The sequence below is a fragment of the Haliotis rufescens genome, unplaced genomic scaffold, assembly GCF_023055435.1.
Source record: "Haliotis rufescens isolate VD_foot unplaced genomic scaffold, xgHalRufe1.0.p SCAF_17, whole genome shotgun sequence".
Lineage (NCBI taxonomy): Eukaryota > Metazoa > Mollusca > Gastropoda > Lepetellida > Haliotidae > Haliotis > Haliotis rufescens.
Genome location: NW_025963857.1, coordinates 12,633,339 through 12,649,942, shown reverse-complemented (window position 1 = coordinate 12,649,942; position 16,604 = coordinate 12,633,339). Strand labels below are relative to the sequence as shown.

The 16,604-nt window shown below is 39.8% G+C and overlaps 1 protein-coding gene across 1 annotated transcript in view; it reads right to left on the bottom strand.

The window, feature by feature from the left end:
- Positions 1-4,757, bottom strand: part of LOC124112501 (arrestin domain-containing protein 17-like) — a 28,726-nt gene extending 23,969 nt beyond the window's left edge. Inside the window, exon 1 of the mRNA XM_048397560.1 lies at positions 4,621-4,757. The gene's annotated coding sequence lies outside the window, so the exon portion shown is untranslated. The remainder of the gene's footprint in view (positions 1-4,620) is intronic.
- Between the last annotated feature and the right edge of the window lie 11,847 nt (positions 4,758-16,604).

Sequence of the window (16,604 nt, the reverse complement as noted above, 5' to 3'; positions counted from 1 at the left end):
CAACCTGACAATGAATCATACCTGCACTGTGCAACCTGACAATGAATCTTACCTGCTCTAAACAACCTGATAATGGGTCTAACCTGCACTAAACAAACTGACAATGAATCTTACCTGCACTAAACAACCTGATAATGGGTCTAACCAGCACTAAACAACCTGATAATGGATCTAACCTGCACTAAACAACCTGATAATGAATCTCACCTGCACTAAACCTGATAATCAATCTCACCTGCACTGAACAACCTGATAATCAATCTCATCTGCACTAAACAACATGATAATGAATCTTATCTGCACTAAACCTGATAATGGATCTTACCTGCACTGAACAACCTGATAATGGATCCTACCTGCACTAAACAACCTGATAATGAATGTTACCTGCACTAAACAACCTGATAATGAATCTTATCTGCACTGTGCAACCTGACAATGAATCTTACCTGCACTAAATAACCTGATAATGGGTCTAACCTGCACTAAACAACCTGATAATGGATCTTACCTGCACTGGGCAACCTTATAATGGATCTTACCTGCACTAAACAACCTGATAATGAATCTCACCTGCACTAAACCTGATAATCAATCTCACCTGCACTATACAACCTGATAATGGATCCTACCTGCACTAAACAACCTGATAATGAATGTTACCTGCACTAAACAACCAGATAATGAATGTTACCTGCACTAAACAACCTGATAATGGATCTTACCTGCACTAAACAACCTGATAATGGATCCCACCTGCACTAAACAACCTGATAATGGATCCCACCTGCACTAAACAACCTGATAATGGATGTTTCCATGTACCAGCAGTTTCAATCCTGCACTTATGCAACTCTGAAATAGTGAGATCGGCCCTGTTAATAAGTCAAGTCCCCTCCCCTACCCCCCTTCCTCAGGATCAACCAGCGTTGCAACTCCTGCCATAACTTGTCGAACAAAAAGACTGATTTAGTGAGTAATTATTGCTAATCCAGGCACTACTTACATGCACCACTAGGTACGCTGTTAAAATGATCAATTAATTATGTGTGTCACAATGCAACAACATGATTGATGCCCCCAGCTCAGGAGCAGGAGCAAGCCTCTCACTGCTCTATGGAGAATTGTCAGAATTCTAATTATCAAACTCTTTTATACTGTATTATACACTCGGTGGGCATATTGGCTGTAACCATGATAACAAACACTGTGCATGTAGTTTGATGCATCTGCATTTATAGTTGATATGTTCAATGATGTCTATTACACGTCATATAGCTGGAAAATTGCTGAGTGCGGCATTAAACAACAAACAAACAAAACATTATATGTTATTAATGTAACATACCTTCTTTGACGTAATAAGCGCCCGGCTTTAATAAGCGCCCATGGCGATATTTGCTAATATACTAGTATGGCTAGTGAATAATCCCAATTCCTTCAGAATGATCAATGTACACAAGACTTATCTATTTGTGTATAATACTCACTCATGTGTTATATGCACCCTTAATTATGGGCAATTAAATTCTGGAAAAATATATCTGTAGTGTACAATACACACAGACTTTTCTTTTGTATCATTTCAGGCTGTCAACATAAACCACGAAATTTACGATCTCTCAACTTTTTTTCACCAAATTTTATTCTAATAACTAGTAAATAAGAAGCCCCTATTTCTAATTTTGAGAGCGCCCTGAGCGCTTATTACATCAAATACGGTAATATATTTAAATTTTGCGAATGTAATATATTTCTGATATCTGTGATCAGACATGTGATTGCTTATGGGATACATAACCAACTGCAGAACCAAGTACCAGGGGTCCCCAAGGAAGGGAAGAAGTGGGATCCCAGTATTACTGCAATATTATTTGAATCTGGTTGCCCTTTAAATCCTTACTTTTAGCATTCGGCTTGGCATCAGGACCTCTTGCCTTTCCAATCTCATTAAAATCAGATCTTGCTTCTCGCTATCGCTAATTAAGATCTGAGGACATCCCATTACAGGTCACGTCAGAATGACGCTTCATCCGACCAATCAAAGCGTCGCTTACCAGATCATGAAAGGGACAGTGCAACCTCGAAAACGTTAACACAGGGTATTTTGAACGACAGTTACAGCCCGTACGACTGATTCCGTCAAAATTATCGTCTAGCTCTCGTTTGCGTGGGATGAACATGATAAAAATTTGAACGGAGGAGTCGTTGCACAGTACATGGGAAGCATTGTCAAACAATCACAATGATATATTAGACATTCCGGAATGTTCGTTAGTTCAGTTTTCAAAATTTGAATCGAGAACTGTGTCAACATATTTTTCAAGCGTAGTCTGAAATGGAAGTCGCCAGGTTGAAACGAGTGCCGTAAAGCTCGAGAAAGCTGCTTTCTAATTGGCTGATGTCGACTTCTTGTTTGTCATTTCAGTGGGAGGCCAAGGTTCGCGAAAGGTCGTTCCGACGTGACCCGTAATGGGATGTCTTCAGATCTTTGTTTAGCGGCAGCGAGAACTTAGATCTGATTTAAGTGAGATTGCTTGCCTTTCATGCTTAATTTCGAACATTGGTCATGCTTACCGTGGTACTCATGCTTGTTTATCTACAATAGAGCATGAAACTTCAGATACTGATGCTCTTCCTAATGCAAACTGGCCAAATACTTCATAAAAATACATAATGCAAAATCCATTACATGTGTTAAAAACAGCAAGGTACGTGAGGAGGCAACTGTGTCAAACCAGTGTTACTAAACAAACGTCCTGGAGACCTTTTTGTTTGTTGTCTCAGTATTTTAAACTATGGCAACCTCAAATCATGAAGTGCCAAGTATAAAGAGTTATGACAAGAATCCACTGACTTTTATACTTAATTTCAAATGCAGACCATGCTATTGTATTACAGAATAAGAGCTGGGTTTTATCTAGACCTGCTGAGCTGCAGCAAACGTCAGTTAACATACCTTAATTTTGGAATAACAAATTTCCAATTGATGTGTTATGGCTTTACAGAGGTGTCTTTTATAATAAAAATATTTATATACTTCACTGTGTTTTCTGAAGTTGAGAAAGTGATATTTCATTGCAGTGAACATGACACTTGATATTTCACTGTGCAGCACAGTTAACATAACACTTGATATTTCACGGCAGTGAACATAACACTTTGACGGAACTACTGTCTTACAAGAGTTACCTCCCTAGACAATATCTCCCTTTGTTGTAAGTGTCTTGTCTGTACACAAACTGTTGCTTTCCTATTTACGTTAGTTCCACATTGACAAGGTCAAATAACGACAGATGGTCATTTATGCAGTTAAATACCGCTTCTTGACATTTGTTATTCTCTTGAAAATGTTTCACCACAAACTAATTTTAACATTTAACTCGTCAATTGAGAGTGTTCGTTTTTCAAAGCAACATTATTGTTACTTGTTTTAAGGCGCAACTACAAGGGGTGGAGAAACGTAAAGAAATATGTAAAGCGCCCCCAAATACTTGCATTAGTCCGTTCTATTCTGATGTCTTCACAAACAAACATATCTTGTCACTTGATATGCAAATAAGCCTGTGGCAGTGGTGTTATGCTAAGTCACCACTGCGCCGGAGCGTGGGTAGGGAGAGGTTACGTTTCAAGGTTTTACATTTGTAATGCAATAATTTAATTTTCGGGTAGATATCTACACAAAATGGATATAATAAACAGGATATTCCATGTGTCAAGTGAAATATTTTGTTTCTCTCATCTCGTGACGGGGAAAGGAGATATTTTTACTCGTGGCTACATGTATTTCACTGATAAAAGGACAAAAAAGGAGGAGGAGGCTTTTATGTTTAGTTTTTCATTATTCCATTAAATGCAATGACAAAATACCATTTTTCAGAGTTTCAGACAACATGAATCTAAAAGAAAATCCCAATTTTGAACAAAATAATTTGCTTGTCAATGGTAAATAGTTAGGTATGCTAGTTAAATCCCTGGAGTGAATAAACCACATTAAGACAACATAAATTATAAAAGCAAGTCCCTCTCAACAAAAAGTCCACTTTGACACAATAAAAAGACAATTTAAGGAAAGTGCTTTCTGGCCTCTCCTATAAAGGGTCCAATGGGCGAAGCAAATACCAAATGACCATCATTTTCATATTTTTAACGTGCTGCAAACAATTACCGAAGCGTCATCTTCAAGGGATATCTTTCAAATTTAATAATATATATTGCTTTTGTTGTCTGGGTATCCATCCAAATGCTTAATCTGATTACATCAGCACGAGGCGATTACATAACATAGGGTTACATGGCGCCTTTTGTCCAGATTCTAGTTCTACAAGTCTTCGCCTACTACGGGAATATTTATGTTTTATTTTGTATTCAAAAGAAGCTCATCAATAAAATTCATCCTTTTCATTTTTAATATTAATACGTACCTCGCCACCTCCTGCTTACATTATCGTCTTGTAATGAATTGTAACACCCTGTGACAGACGACAACTTGTTGACAAATCGTGACCGAACTCTGAAGGGTCTGTCAAACACCCAGTGCCGATGAGTCAATTCACGAATCCTAATCGTCAGCCGAACAAACGGCTTAACACATGTAGTGCTACCTATTGTTTTACTTACCAGGTTTTCTATGTGTAAATATCACCGGTAAATCGTCATTATATCAACCTTGGAAAGAGATATTTCATTCGTCAAAAGAATGAAATTACACTGTCCAAAACGCAAAACACAGGATGACAGTGACACTTCCGGTCCAGATACGAGTTTTTCGGTTTCGATTATCTCCCTTTGTCCACACCCTGTAGAGTTCATAGCGCGATTATATAAACAACTGTGTAGGTGTGTTTATGAGCGACGTTCCTGTATACTGCTAATGTGCAACATGGAAAACAGGGAAACTAGGACATACAATCCAAATACAAATAAACATAATCTAAAAGAAAAAACCCAAAAGAATATGATGAAAAAGGAAAACATGAAACAAACCCCGAGAGTAAATTAATGTGAAATATGTAATTATGACAGAAACGGAGAGAATGCAGAGCCCCAAACGAAACCGAAATGGAAAGCACTGCTGAACGAGAATTCCCTGATATGAATGGGATGATGTCAAATAACAAATCTAATAAGGCAGTTGACAGTGATAGAACGGCTGTCGGGATAAAATATCCTGAAGACTTAACAGAATGGTAACAGATAGATCCCCGTGTTACAGGTTTTCGGACGAAACATTCGTAGTTTTTTTCACTTATGACATGGACAACTCTAAAACATCTCATTCACTTATAAAAGACAACTTTCTCTTTAAAACAAACCATCGTCTGCTTATTTACAATGTCTGTGTGATGCTACACCCCCCGTTATAGCGCGACTAATCGTGATAAAAAATCACCATAACGTCTGAACTAGAAATGGGCACCCGTGCAGCGTAATCCCAAATACTCACAGAAGTGTGCTTAGCCTGCAGGAACCAGGAGGATCAGCCACCTGGCTCGTTTCCGGGGCAACATCTTCCCTGTGGACCAATCGTTTCATGTTTAGTATTCAATATCCATTGGACACATTCCCTTCATTTTGGTACGACATATCCCACAAATCTATATTCATTACGGGGCGCTTTAAGGAGCTTAAAATTGCGGCGGGGTAAATTTTTGTCAGTTGTACGCAGCGTGGTTCATTGAAATTTACAATAACGTCATCGGTCAATAAAAATTATATATTTTACATATACGTTAAGATATATTTATAAATATGATAAATTCCACATGGTAACCTACCTAAACTACCCTAGCCTACCCTAGCCTTTTAAACGGTACATTTACAGGTAAACTGATAAACCTAGGCCATATTCGTTTGTTGTCATGCATGTATGACGGCCTATAGCCTGAGGTAATTACCTAACACCTGTCCCGTGGTGATGACCGTGTCTGAAAGGCCGTTTGTCGATCTACTGTTGATACCACATGAATGTAAAGCAACATCTTCCTTTGTTACTGTTACATTGTGGACCATTCGATTTTTCACCAGGTAAGATAGCATTTCACTACTCTCAGTCAGCCTACACTAATTACTAATTTATACTCAGTCTGCCTATAAAAAAAGGGTAGGCAGATTGAGATGTAGGCAGACTGAGAAGTTACCATGACCTTACACCTGAGTTGGGGGTGGTCTCAACATATTGCTGTTATTGCACTTTATTGAGATATGCGTTAACAGGGTAGCAATTAAGATATGTACTACATTATGTTTTCTGGGATACATTTTGCTCGTGATACGACATGTTCTTCAAACACATATTATTACAAAGTAGGTATCGGTGTATGTAATATGTCATCCTCCCTTATCCAGGGTATTATCTATGATACGCTGGACGCATTCGCCACCATAGCTTCGCTTATGCCAAAATAGGCGTCCAATCAAAATACACCCATGAGCGAGAGACATACATTCTATGCTTAGGTAGTATAAGATAAATTGAAATGGTGACGTCACCCCTGCGGCCTTGGTGGCGAATTGGTCCAATAGAAAGGCGATATATACGGCAAGTAATATATGCACTGGCTTATAGGCTAAAATCTCGGGAAATACGGTTTGAGGTGAGATGATGTGAGGTGAAATGGGGTTTAACGTCGCGTCGATGATTATTACACATATATAGCGACGCGCATGCACGTGTGTGTGGCTGCTGGTACTAGTCCGGACTAATGCCGATTTCATAGTGCTAACCCACTGAGATACCATGTCGCAGTTTAACATGAAGACCAGTCCTTGCTTTAGCCCCTAAATGCCGAGCGTCAGCCAGGGTAACAATAAGTACCATTTTCAACCCCGGACCTTCCGCTCTCTGGGCTGACGTTCTACCACTAGTCCACGGAGGCTGCAAAACATTCGGTGAGCCCGTGTACCCAGAGCCGACAGGCAACGAATTTATGTTACCGCCATGTTTATCATTTACCTCACCTTGAAAACAAACGGAGATTTATGCTGAAGCGTTTGTTTGTGGCCATCAAGCCAGATGTGCTCCAGACGACAATGTGTTTATGTGTAGGCTCTTTGCATCACGTACACCCCATGTCAATGCTTATATTCATCACGCGACGCTGTAAGGAGCTTAAATTACGACGAGGTATAATTCTGTCATATCGCCATTGATAAATAAAATTCAAATATTACGTTAAGATGAATTTATACTTATGATGACAAAATCCACATGGTTGTAATGAACGCTGACATTAAAATGAGATGGGATATTTGAGCTCTGGCCTATCTGGTTATATTCGGTTAAAGGTTTGAAATCTATGAAAGGTGAAACAAGACGAATATGTACAATGTTACCACCCACCACGCCGCACCCGCACCACCAACACCTCCGCAGTTCCCGGATCCGTCCATAACTTCACTATCAAACGTCTCTGAAATGAAAATGTTTCAGAATTATTTTTGGTAAAATGTCTTGAAATAGATTCTATATAATATAAGGGAACCGATAAATACTCTTCACTTTCAGTTGGTGAAAAATCTAAACCTTTTTTCCAGGGTCCGTTTGTGAGATTACCCCATAACCACAATGCATTCATGCATCTGACAAAAGTGGAATTCTGCAGATTTGTAAATGTTAATTTTGCCAGTCTCATTAAAGGAAGCCTTCTTTGGCCAGCTTGGCAGGCCAAGTAAGTTGTATTCATGTTCAAGAAACACCACTTTGTCTGCAAGTCCATTTTTAATTATGCATATCAACCTAGTGGTTGAAAGATTCCACCAAGCATGCATGGACGATGTGTCTGTTTCAGAACACCACCGGGGGGATTCCGGGTTAGAACTGGTCCCCAGCAAACTGTATCAGGCCCCGTTACTCAGACAGACAGACAGACAGACAGACAGACAGACGGATGGACAGTTTATTTATGCCCACCATGGGGTTACATACAATATATAAGTACACAGTGCTTAAGCCACTCCTACGGGAGATAAACATGTCGCCATCATCAGAGCTCCAGATAAGCTTTTGGTGTTGTGGGTATTTTACCCATGCATTTTAAAATCACTGCGTATCAGCTATTCTATCTGGGTATTCAAATTTCTGTTACCCACTAGTTTTTACACATGTGGGTATTTAAGTTAAATATTTAAAAACACTATTCATCTAGTCCCTGCAAACTGGTGTTGTGTGGGTTCGAGAGCTTTATAGGACTAAAAAATAACACGATACTTCCACAAGAAAGTGTGATGGCAAATGATCATGATGTAACTGTCATCGTGGAGTTTGGCAAGGTTGACGGTATGCCCGTTTATAATTTCAAAATAAGTTGCTGATTTGCCAATCGAATACGCAGGGTTACTTCACAATATTTTGAATATACGCACAAGTTTTATTTTTGTAGCGTATCTGTAATGTTCGTTGCGTATTTGATACGCTTGGATATTATTTTACTGCGTATTTCTGCATTTCTGATGCGTATTTTACGCAGATACGCAGCTTATCTGGATCTCTGCATCATGTAGCTGGAATTGCCTAGTTCGGCGTTAAAAACAACCATACACACGTCTAAACGTAGGTTGAAAATGTGGAAAATTTCGTCAATAAGGAAATCTTTGGTGGAACAGATCACAACTAAGTATGAAAGGTACGTGTATTTACCTTTCCCTTCCAGGCATTACACCATCAGATGGTTCCTCGGAGATTCCGGTGTAAGGAATGTCCAGCGTTAATGTCATCCATCTCCAACTGATTAACACTGGGCTAACCATAAACACTTTTGATGGTATTGGAATATCCAATGTTTCTGTAGATCATTAAACCTATCTCGTGGAAGTCGAACCAGATTATATGACTATAAACAGCATTAAAACTCTGACCTGACATTTTTGTGATCTAAACTCTATTTTGATAACCTACACAGAAACCGTTATCATTTTTCAACTCTGACCTTAAACATTGCGACACATGACCCGCTGTTGAAAGATCGCAGATTGACGTTAATTTTAAATTTTAACGGTTGCGATATAATTTCAAGTATCTGACACAAGTGGAATTTTGCACACAGATTTGTAAATGTTTATTTTGACATTTTAAGTCGACAAATTTGATAAAATAATGTTACTACAAAATATTATTTAGAAGAGCATATTATTTGTTTGTTGTTTAACGCCGCACTCAACATTATTACAGCTATATGACGGCTTGTTTGAAAACCATGTATATTAACAAACCAAATGTAATGGTGCCAAACAAGGAATGCATGTAGTTATTATGTGTATGTAGAAACTGTTGTATATCAATTTGTAGTAATTGTCACTGGCAGCAACTGATTGAACCACTAGTAAAAATATCAAGTGCTGTAGTGGCCGGATTTGAACAGCAGTCAACAACGGACAGGAATGGTTCTTGAATGGTTTTGTGTTAGTTCACGATGTCAAGAGTTACCTGCCCTTGTTTGGTGCTGGAATTGATCGTTCCGAAGTTCTAAAAGGTCAGTGTTCATTGTACTATTCCAACCATATCATCAGTCTGTGTCTTAAGTTTGTTTATTGTGTTTATTTGTTGTTTAACGCCGCACTCAGCAATATCCCAGCTACATGACGGCGGTCTGTAAATAATCGAGTCTAAACAAGACAATCCAGTGATTGACATCATGAGCATCGTTCCACGCAATTAGGATACAATGACATGCATCATCCAAGTCAGCGAGCCTGACCATCCGATCCCGTTACTCGCCTAAAGCACAATCGCCTTTTACGGCAAACATGGGTTGCTGAAGACCAATTCCTACCCAGTTCTTCACTTATGTTTATGAATCACTGCCAAATAGTGATGGTACCAGGTTTCGTGAAAAAGCGAGCGTATCCTGCCCCACCGTCATAAACACATGCTGAGGCAAGTCAATTGTTTACCTGAGAGAAAAAGCACAGGGACAAGTCAGAATTAGGAATTGCATGGAAGTTTGTAAATTTTCTCCATATGTCTACCCTAAGACATTTTGAAAGCTTTGGTGAGGCTTTGATTGATATGACCATGATCATACAGCCTTTGAGCGATAGGTCGTTTCTTGAATTCAAGGGCTGGAGCTGCCGGAATATTGCTGGATATAGAGTGAAAGTTGACTACTGGAAAGTTGAAGTCATCCCTCTTGTCATACAGTCTTGTGGAGAGATTTTAGTCACTCCAAATCTTTATGCATATATATATCTAAATATGAAACATGAAGCGCTTACACTAACGGTTTTATTTCTAGCTCATTTGGGTAAATCAGTGCAACAGAATTGACAATTTCAGTTCATGGATATACCTGAAACTGAAGTTAAACTACTTGGTCAAATTTTCTTGTTTTGATTTTGTCCAACCGGGAAGACATTCCGATTCATATTCATAAAGAAACAGTTCAGCATGTAGCTGCCCACCTTTTGCCAAAATGAATTTATACCCAAATTTTACATAGTTGTTATCAAAGAGTGAGGACGGAAAGACTCCGTTAAGTTTGTTTTGTTTGTTGTTTAAACAGCCGCACCGTGCAGTATAACAGCTGACCAAGTCATCACTCCTGTCCAGCCGATACCGTTAATCGCCTCTTTAATACAGCTGAAGACCAATTCTAACCCGGATCTTCAGGGGTTGCTGGTTGTAAGAGGCGATCAAATGGTCGGGCTCGGTGACTTGGTTGCCTCATGCCATCGTATCCCAACTGTGTCGATCGATGCTCATGATGTCAACCACTGAATTGTCTGATCCAGACTCGAATATCTACAGACAGCCGTCATACGTCTTGAATATTTTAGTGCTGTATTAAACAGCAAATCAACAAATCTTACAACCAGAATAGGTTGCTGGGGACCTTTCCTCTGTTAAGAGTATATTCATGTACAGTGTAACCCCGTTAATCCAGAAACGCCGCATTCCGGAGTTCTGTTGGCACGTCTAAAGTAACTTTGTTGATGCAACCAACATGTGGAGGATAAGGTCTGGATTAACGAGGTATTGCTGTTTTGTAACAAATGCTATATTTGGGATAAAACTTTCTTGGCAAAGGACAGATTCTCGTACATTTTGGGGTTGAGTCCCGTCCAGGATTCGAACCCACACTGCCAGTGTGAGGCACCTAATCGCCAGCACACAAAGTCAAATGGCTTCAATAAACTGGGACCTGGTCTCATATGGAGTCAGCGGAACGACAGAGAACCAGTTCAGATGTTCCATTTTACATACGCTTCTGTCACTATATCAACCGGTTTATGCGTTCTGTTAATTCGTATCGACATCTTCTTATCAACGAGGCGTAAATGACAAGGCTGAACTAAAATCTTCTTCCAAGGTGCTAAAAACACAAAACCAAAAATAAAAATTCATTTCTATATCTTGGTCGAAAAGCATGGTTGATTGATCTAACAGACACTGGAGTATAATATGTTTTTTTAAACGATTCCGTCGACAAATGAAAGCCATAATACGTGGACATTTTATTGTAGTGTAACGTGCCTCTCCATTTCTCAATAAACGTTAAACAACAAACAAACAACCCAAAGTATCGCGTGTGTTAACATGGTGAAAGAGTCGTCCCGGAACGTGGGAAGGGAGAGAACTCCAACGACACTACTATCGACAAGTGTTGTGATTTTGACAGATTGTTTGTGTGTTGTTTACCGCCGCACTCTGCAATATTCCAGCTAAATGACGGTGGTCTGCAAATAATCTAGTCTGGAACGGACAATCCAGTGATTCATATTCTGAGCATGAAACTTCGCAACTGGGAAACGATGACACGTATGAATCATCTCGTTCGTCGCCTCTTACGACAATTTTGGTTTCTTAAAATCAATTTTTACACGGGTCTTCACGGGTTGCCCAATTCCGTCGCCTCTTGCGACCTACAATGGGATGCTGGGCACACATTCTACCCCGGGTCTCAAAACACACTAACAGATGGGTTATAATTTATCTACAATTTACGGACCTGATTTCTGCGACATTGAGTGAGTGAGTGAGTGAGCGTGAAGAAAACCCAAAGACGTTTACGATGTGATGAAGCCACGACTTGGGGACGGTACTGATGGACAATGGATCATAACTAGGTCGAATCTGAGATTCGAACCTACGGCAAGCGGATTCTGGCGCGACAAGGGACGTAATTATGTAAGCCTAATGCACCTTAGACGACTAGACAATCAGACTCAACACAGACAAATTCCACCAAACATCTGATACAGTCCTAAGACCCATCTTACAAACAACACGCACACACAAACGAACGAACGCACGCACGCACGCACGCACGCACGCACGCACGCACGCACGCACGCACGCACACATATATGCTGGTAAGCCAAGATAAGTTAAGTTGTGACCTGACGATTGTCCCCGTACGGCTATGTATGAGGTCCGCCCACTGCCGCGTAACATTGTGAAGAAAGGGGTAGCGGATGGTCCGCGACAAGTAGTACGATGGATATGTGCGTGTCCTGTCTCGGCTAACAACGAGTTCTAGTGGCGTGTTTGGTAGCACATAATACTACGCGCTGATGTGAGGTACCCGATGACTGTGAAAACGGTGGCAGCAAATTTGCATATATAAACAACAGTTGAGAAGTATCGTGACAATAAAGGGAATTCATTTGCTGTAAAATGGAATACGTTTTTAACCCCAGAGAGCAGTAATGAATAGTGTCATGTCATTCATTAAATGCTTTTGAAGGTTGATACCTTAACATAGTGATAGTTGACTCAATGACATGCTCCTTAATTAATCCCATGTGATTGTTTATGGGGTTTCAGCATACTGGAAACGTAATATTGCTTGCTGAATTAATATAGAGATAACTGGATAATCATAGCACTAGTCTTCACATTCTGACGCTATTTCTATATCTGATCAACTCGTCAGACAAGTTTGACAATGATGCTGTTTATTTCTCTTTCAACCCCTATTCCCCATTGCCTGTAGCCATCTTCTACACATCGGACATGCTACGACATTCTAACCATTCCTTGGCACCGATTGCAGACATTCGTTCTTCACATGAAGCTCGAATCGATGTTTTTGGGAACTGCCAGTTTTATTTGGAAACCACAAAATTCTCAGTAGCCTAAATCAACTTAATTGGGTTTAAATCTGCATGGTAAGGTGGTAGACGCAGAAAAGCATGTCCATGTTGTTTTAGGACGGTATCTCCTCGGTACCCGGACCAGATTTGTTAGATTTTGCAAGAAACAGCAGTTCGGCTTTGAGCTTCTTGTCGTCAAACGCAATATCATGCCTTTGCTTTCATGCCAATAGTTCATCCTTTCGGTTAGCGGTTGTTGGATATATTATCCACTTGCCTGCTATGATATGGCGCGTTGTACAGTGACAGTGACGGATTTGAGTGTAATGTTGGGGATCAGTTTTTCCTTCAACCATTTCGAGAAATTATCAAAATTTAACTCGTCATGATAATCACATGTTTTGAGTTTTGCATCAAATATAAGCAGTGTGTTTGGTCTTATCCAATGATCAGCCGAGGTCCGGCCCCGGGCGGGGATTGAACCCCACCTATAGCCATATCACCCTGCAACTGCCAACATGTTGGGAGGGTGTGTTGCACAGGCAACCACGTTCCATCTATAAAGATGATTGGCCGGTTCTCATCTCGGTATGTTCTTATTGCACGTAAGTACTACACAAGAGAACATTGATGCAAAGCATCAAAGTTCCCCGCCATATGTGATGCCTCAAAAACGCATAATTATGATATTACTGAAAGGCATGAAGGAGCATAATTATATTAACAACAAATAACACAACGCTGTTGTGGAAATCTTTTTAAATTTATTTTGAGTATTGGGCAATAGAGTTGATACAATTGCATAGGGTAGGTCTATTTAAAAATAGTTTCTTGTTTAACGCCGCACTCAGCAGTATTCCAGCCATATGACGGCGGTCTGTAAATAATCCAGTCTGGACCAGATCATCCAGTGATTGACACCAAGAGCATCGAACTATGCAACTGGAATATGATGTTATGCATCGACCAAATCGGCGAGCCTGACTACCCAATCCTGTTCGTCGCCTCTTACGGCAAGCTGGGTCTTTATTTAAAAAGTAGATCGAAGGAAATGGAAGCGATTTCTGGCAAAAATGTAAACATGTGGAAATGGTATCAAAACTGCCAACAACATTGGCAGATGCACATACTCAAACAATAGATCAGATTCTTTTTACACTTGGCATTTGGTTATTATAATGTAAACGAAAATACTAAGGGCTCCATATGGCAAAAAAGTCATACTAGATAAGGTCTTTTTGTCACAACCACAGATGCACATACTCAAAATATTATCACGTAGTTGGAGAACATTTCAATACCGGGACTAATCAATAACGGAGATTCCTCGTCTCTTGTATTACGTTTTTTGGTCAGTTTCTTTTTTGTATTTCTTTCTTTCAAAGAATAGTACTTGTGATCATGATGAGTTGAGTTACTTGGGTTTTTCTATGTACTGTTTTTTTATCCAGTGTCAGTAACTGTTGTGGAATGTGGTTTACTTGTAACAATGACTGGTTTGAGTTCATTTGATGATGATTGATTGGTTTGTCGTTTAACGGTGCACTCAGCAATATTCCAGCTATATGACGGCGGTCTGTAAATAATCGAGTCTGGACCAGACAATCGAGTGCTTATTATCATGAGCATCGATTCACGCAATTGGGATCGATGCCATGCATCAACCAAAGCCTGACTATCCGATCCCGTTTGTCGCCTCTTACGACAAGCATAGTCACCTGATATACTGTTAAGATGTAACATAACAATTCATCCATACTACTAAACTGAAGTAAACCCGCTCCATTCGGATCAGTCTGACCCAAACCATTCCGCTGATGAGAGTCAAATAATGCATACGAATCAAAATCCGTAAAAATGGAGACATCATTAAAAGTTACCAAAAGTGACGGGGATATCAATATTGATTGATGAAATGATCCTATGAAAACACGGTACAGACGCAAATAGATTTGAGTCATGGGGCACAAAATATATGAGTGACCAGAGCTACGGCTTGTACATTGAATTCCATTAAACGGTTGAAAAATACTACAGCCTTGATGCAAATTCGCCGACACACTACTCCGATTTTGCTTTGACTTTGCTACCAAACGTGTCACATGTGGCTGTGTGCGGTGCACTGATTAAAAAAAACACGGGGGACTGGGTTAATTCAAAATTCGGAATATAACTATTCCAAATATTTACAGTGAACATAAGCATCCAAACAATCAAAAGTGTGGTATGTCGAATGTGGATTTCAGCCATATTACATTTAAATTGAGATGTCGTCGTTGTTCATGAATAGGCATATTCAGAACATACTTTGTATTATATGCTGTTATTTACGATCTCCGGAGTACAGTTCTTCTTTTGTATACACCGTGAAAATCAGAAAATAAGTCCTTGAGGAAAAAAGGACATCGGATTACACATGGATGGTTTAATAATGTCAGCTAATGACCAGAAACGGTCGGATGTATCAATTAACTACATAAAGACGATTTTGAAGTATCTCTTATTGCTGGAAAAGAATAGCATCAACATTCCACGCACATGATTTGTATGTTTTGTTTCCGTAAATGCGTGGCTTGAAATTTCAAATAAACCAACATGTCGACAAACATGCTACAAAATTAACGTTTCCCGTATACTTCCCCGCCTTCAGGGCGGGGAAGAATGAGCTTTGCAACCACATCTTTCCGTTCCATTAACACCTTACGATTTGACTGCGTTTTACTCCATCTATATCCCACGTTTCAGAGATAACCATAAGCTTTCTCTGCAACCGTCATAATTCAAATCAGTTTTGATCATGTCACAGATACTGCATATAGTTGGCAGTTGTTTTCGTACTACATACGAATTGTGTACAAATTGGAGAACAGCGCACTTGTCGAAATCGTCAAGTTGGGATTTGATCACTGGATTTCGCGACTTACTACTCCCTCTTTTGTCACGAGCAATACCTTCCGCTCTGGCGCGCTTTAGCGTAGACACAGACAGACCAGTGTGACCTGTGCTAGCTTTTGACAATGCTTTCGATTTATTTGTATATTCTTTCTCCATGTAATTTATGACACTACTGAATGTCTGAGCTCGACAGCGGAGCCACCAGTTGCTATTACGAGACAGTTATGTCCCTTCTATTGACCAATCAGATTCCACCTCTCATATCACTTGCATTTGTTTCAAACAAAATGGGGGCGCCCAGTGAAGACGATCTGATCCATAAATCAAGATCTATATCGTAATAAAAGTAGTCTTAATTCGCGAAGAGCATCAAATCACGTGAGCACCTTGATTAAAAATATGAATGTTGACGCTAAGTTGACGGTGCACAAGCTTTGCAATTCCTGCAATCGACAGAAATCTGCACGGTAGTTTACGAACCGGATTAATACTAGTATTTCGTTACGCAATTTTGATTGGACTATACATAGACTCGTTTGTCCAGCCATGATATAACTCCATACTTCCAGCCTAGTTTGGTAAGGGTGGAAAGTGGACTTTTATAGTCAGTTAACTCCCTTGCCTCGGGAAGATGGATTTGGCCATGCTTACCTAGCTTTGACATGTTTATTTATTTG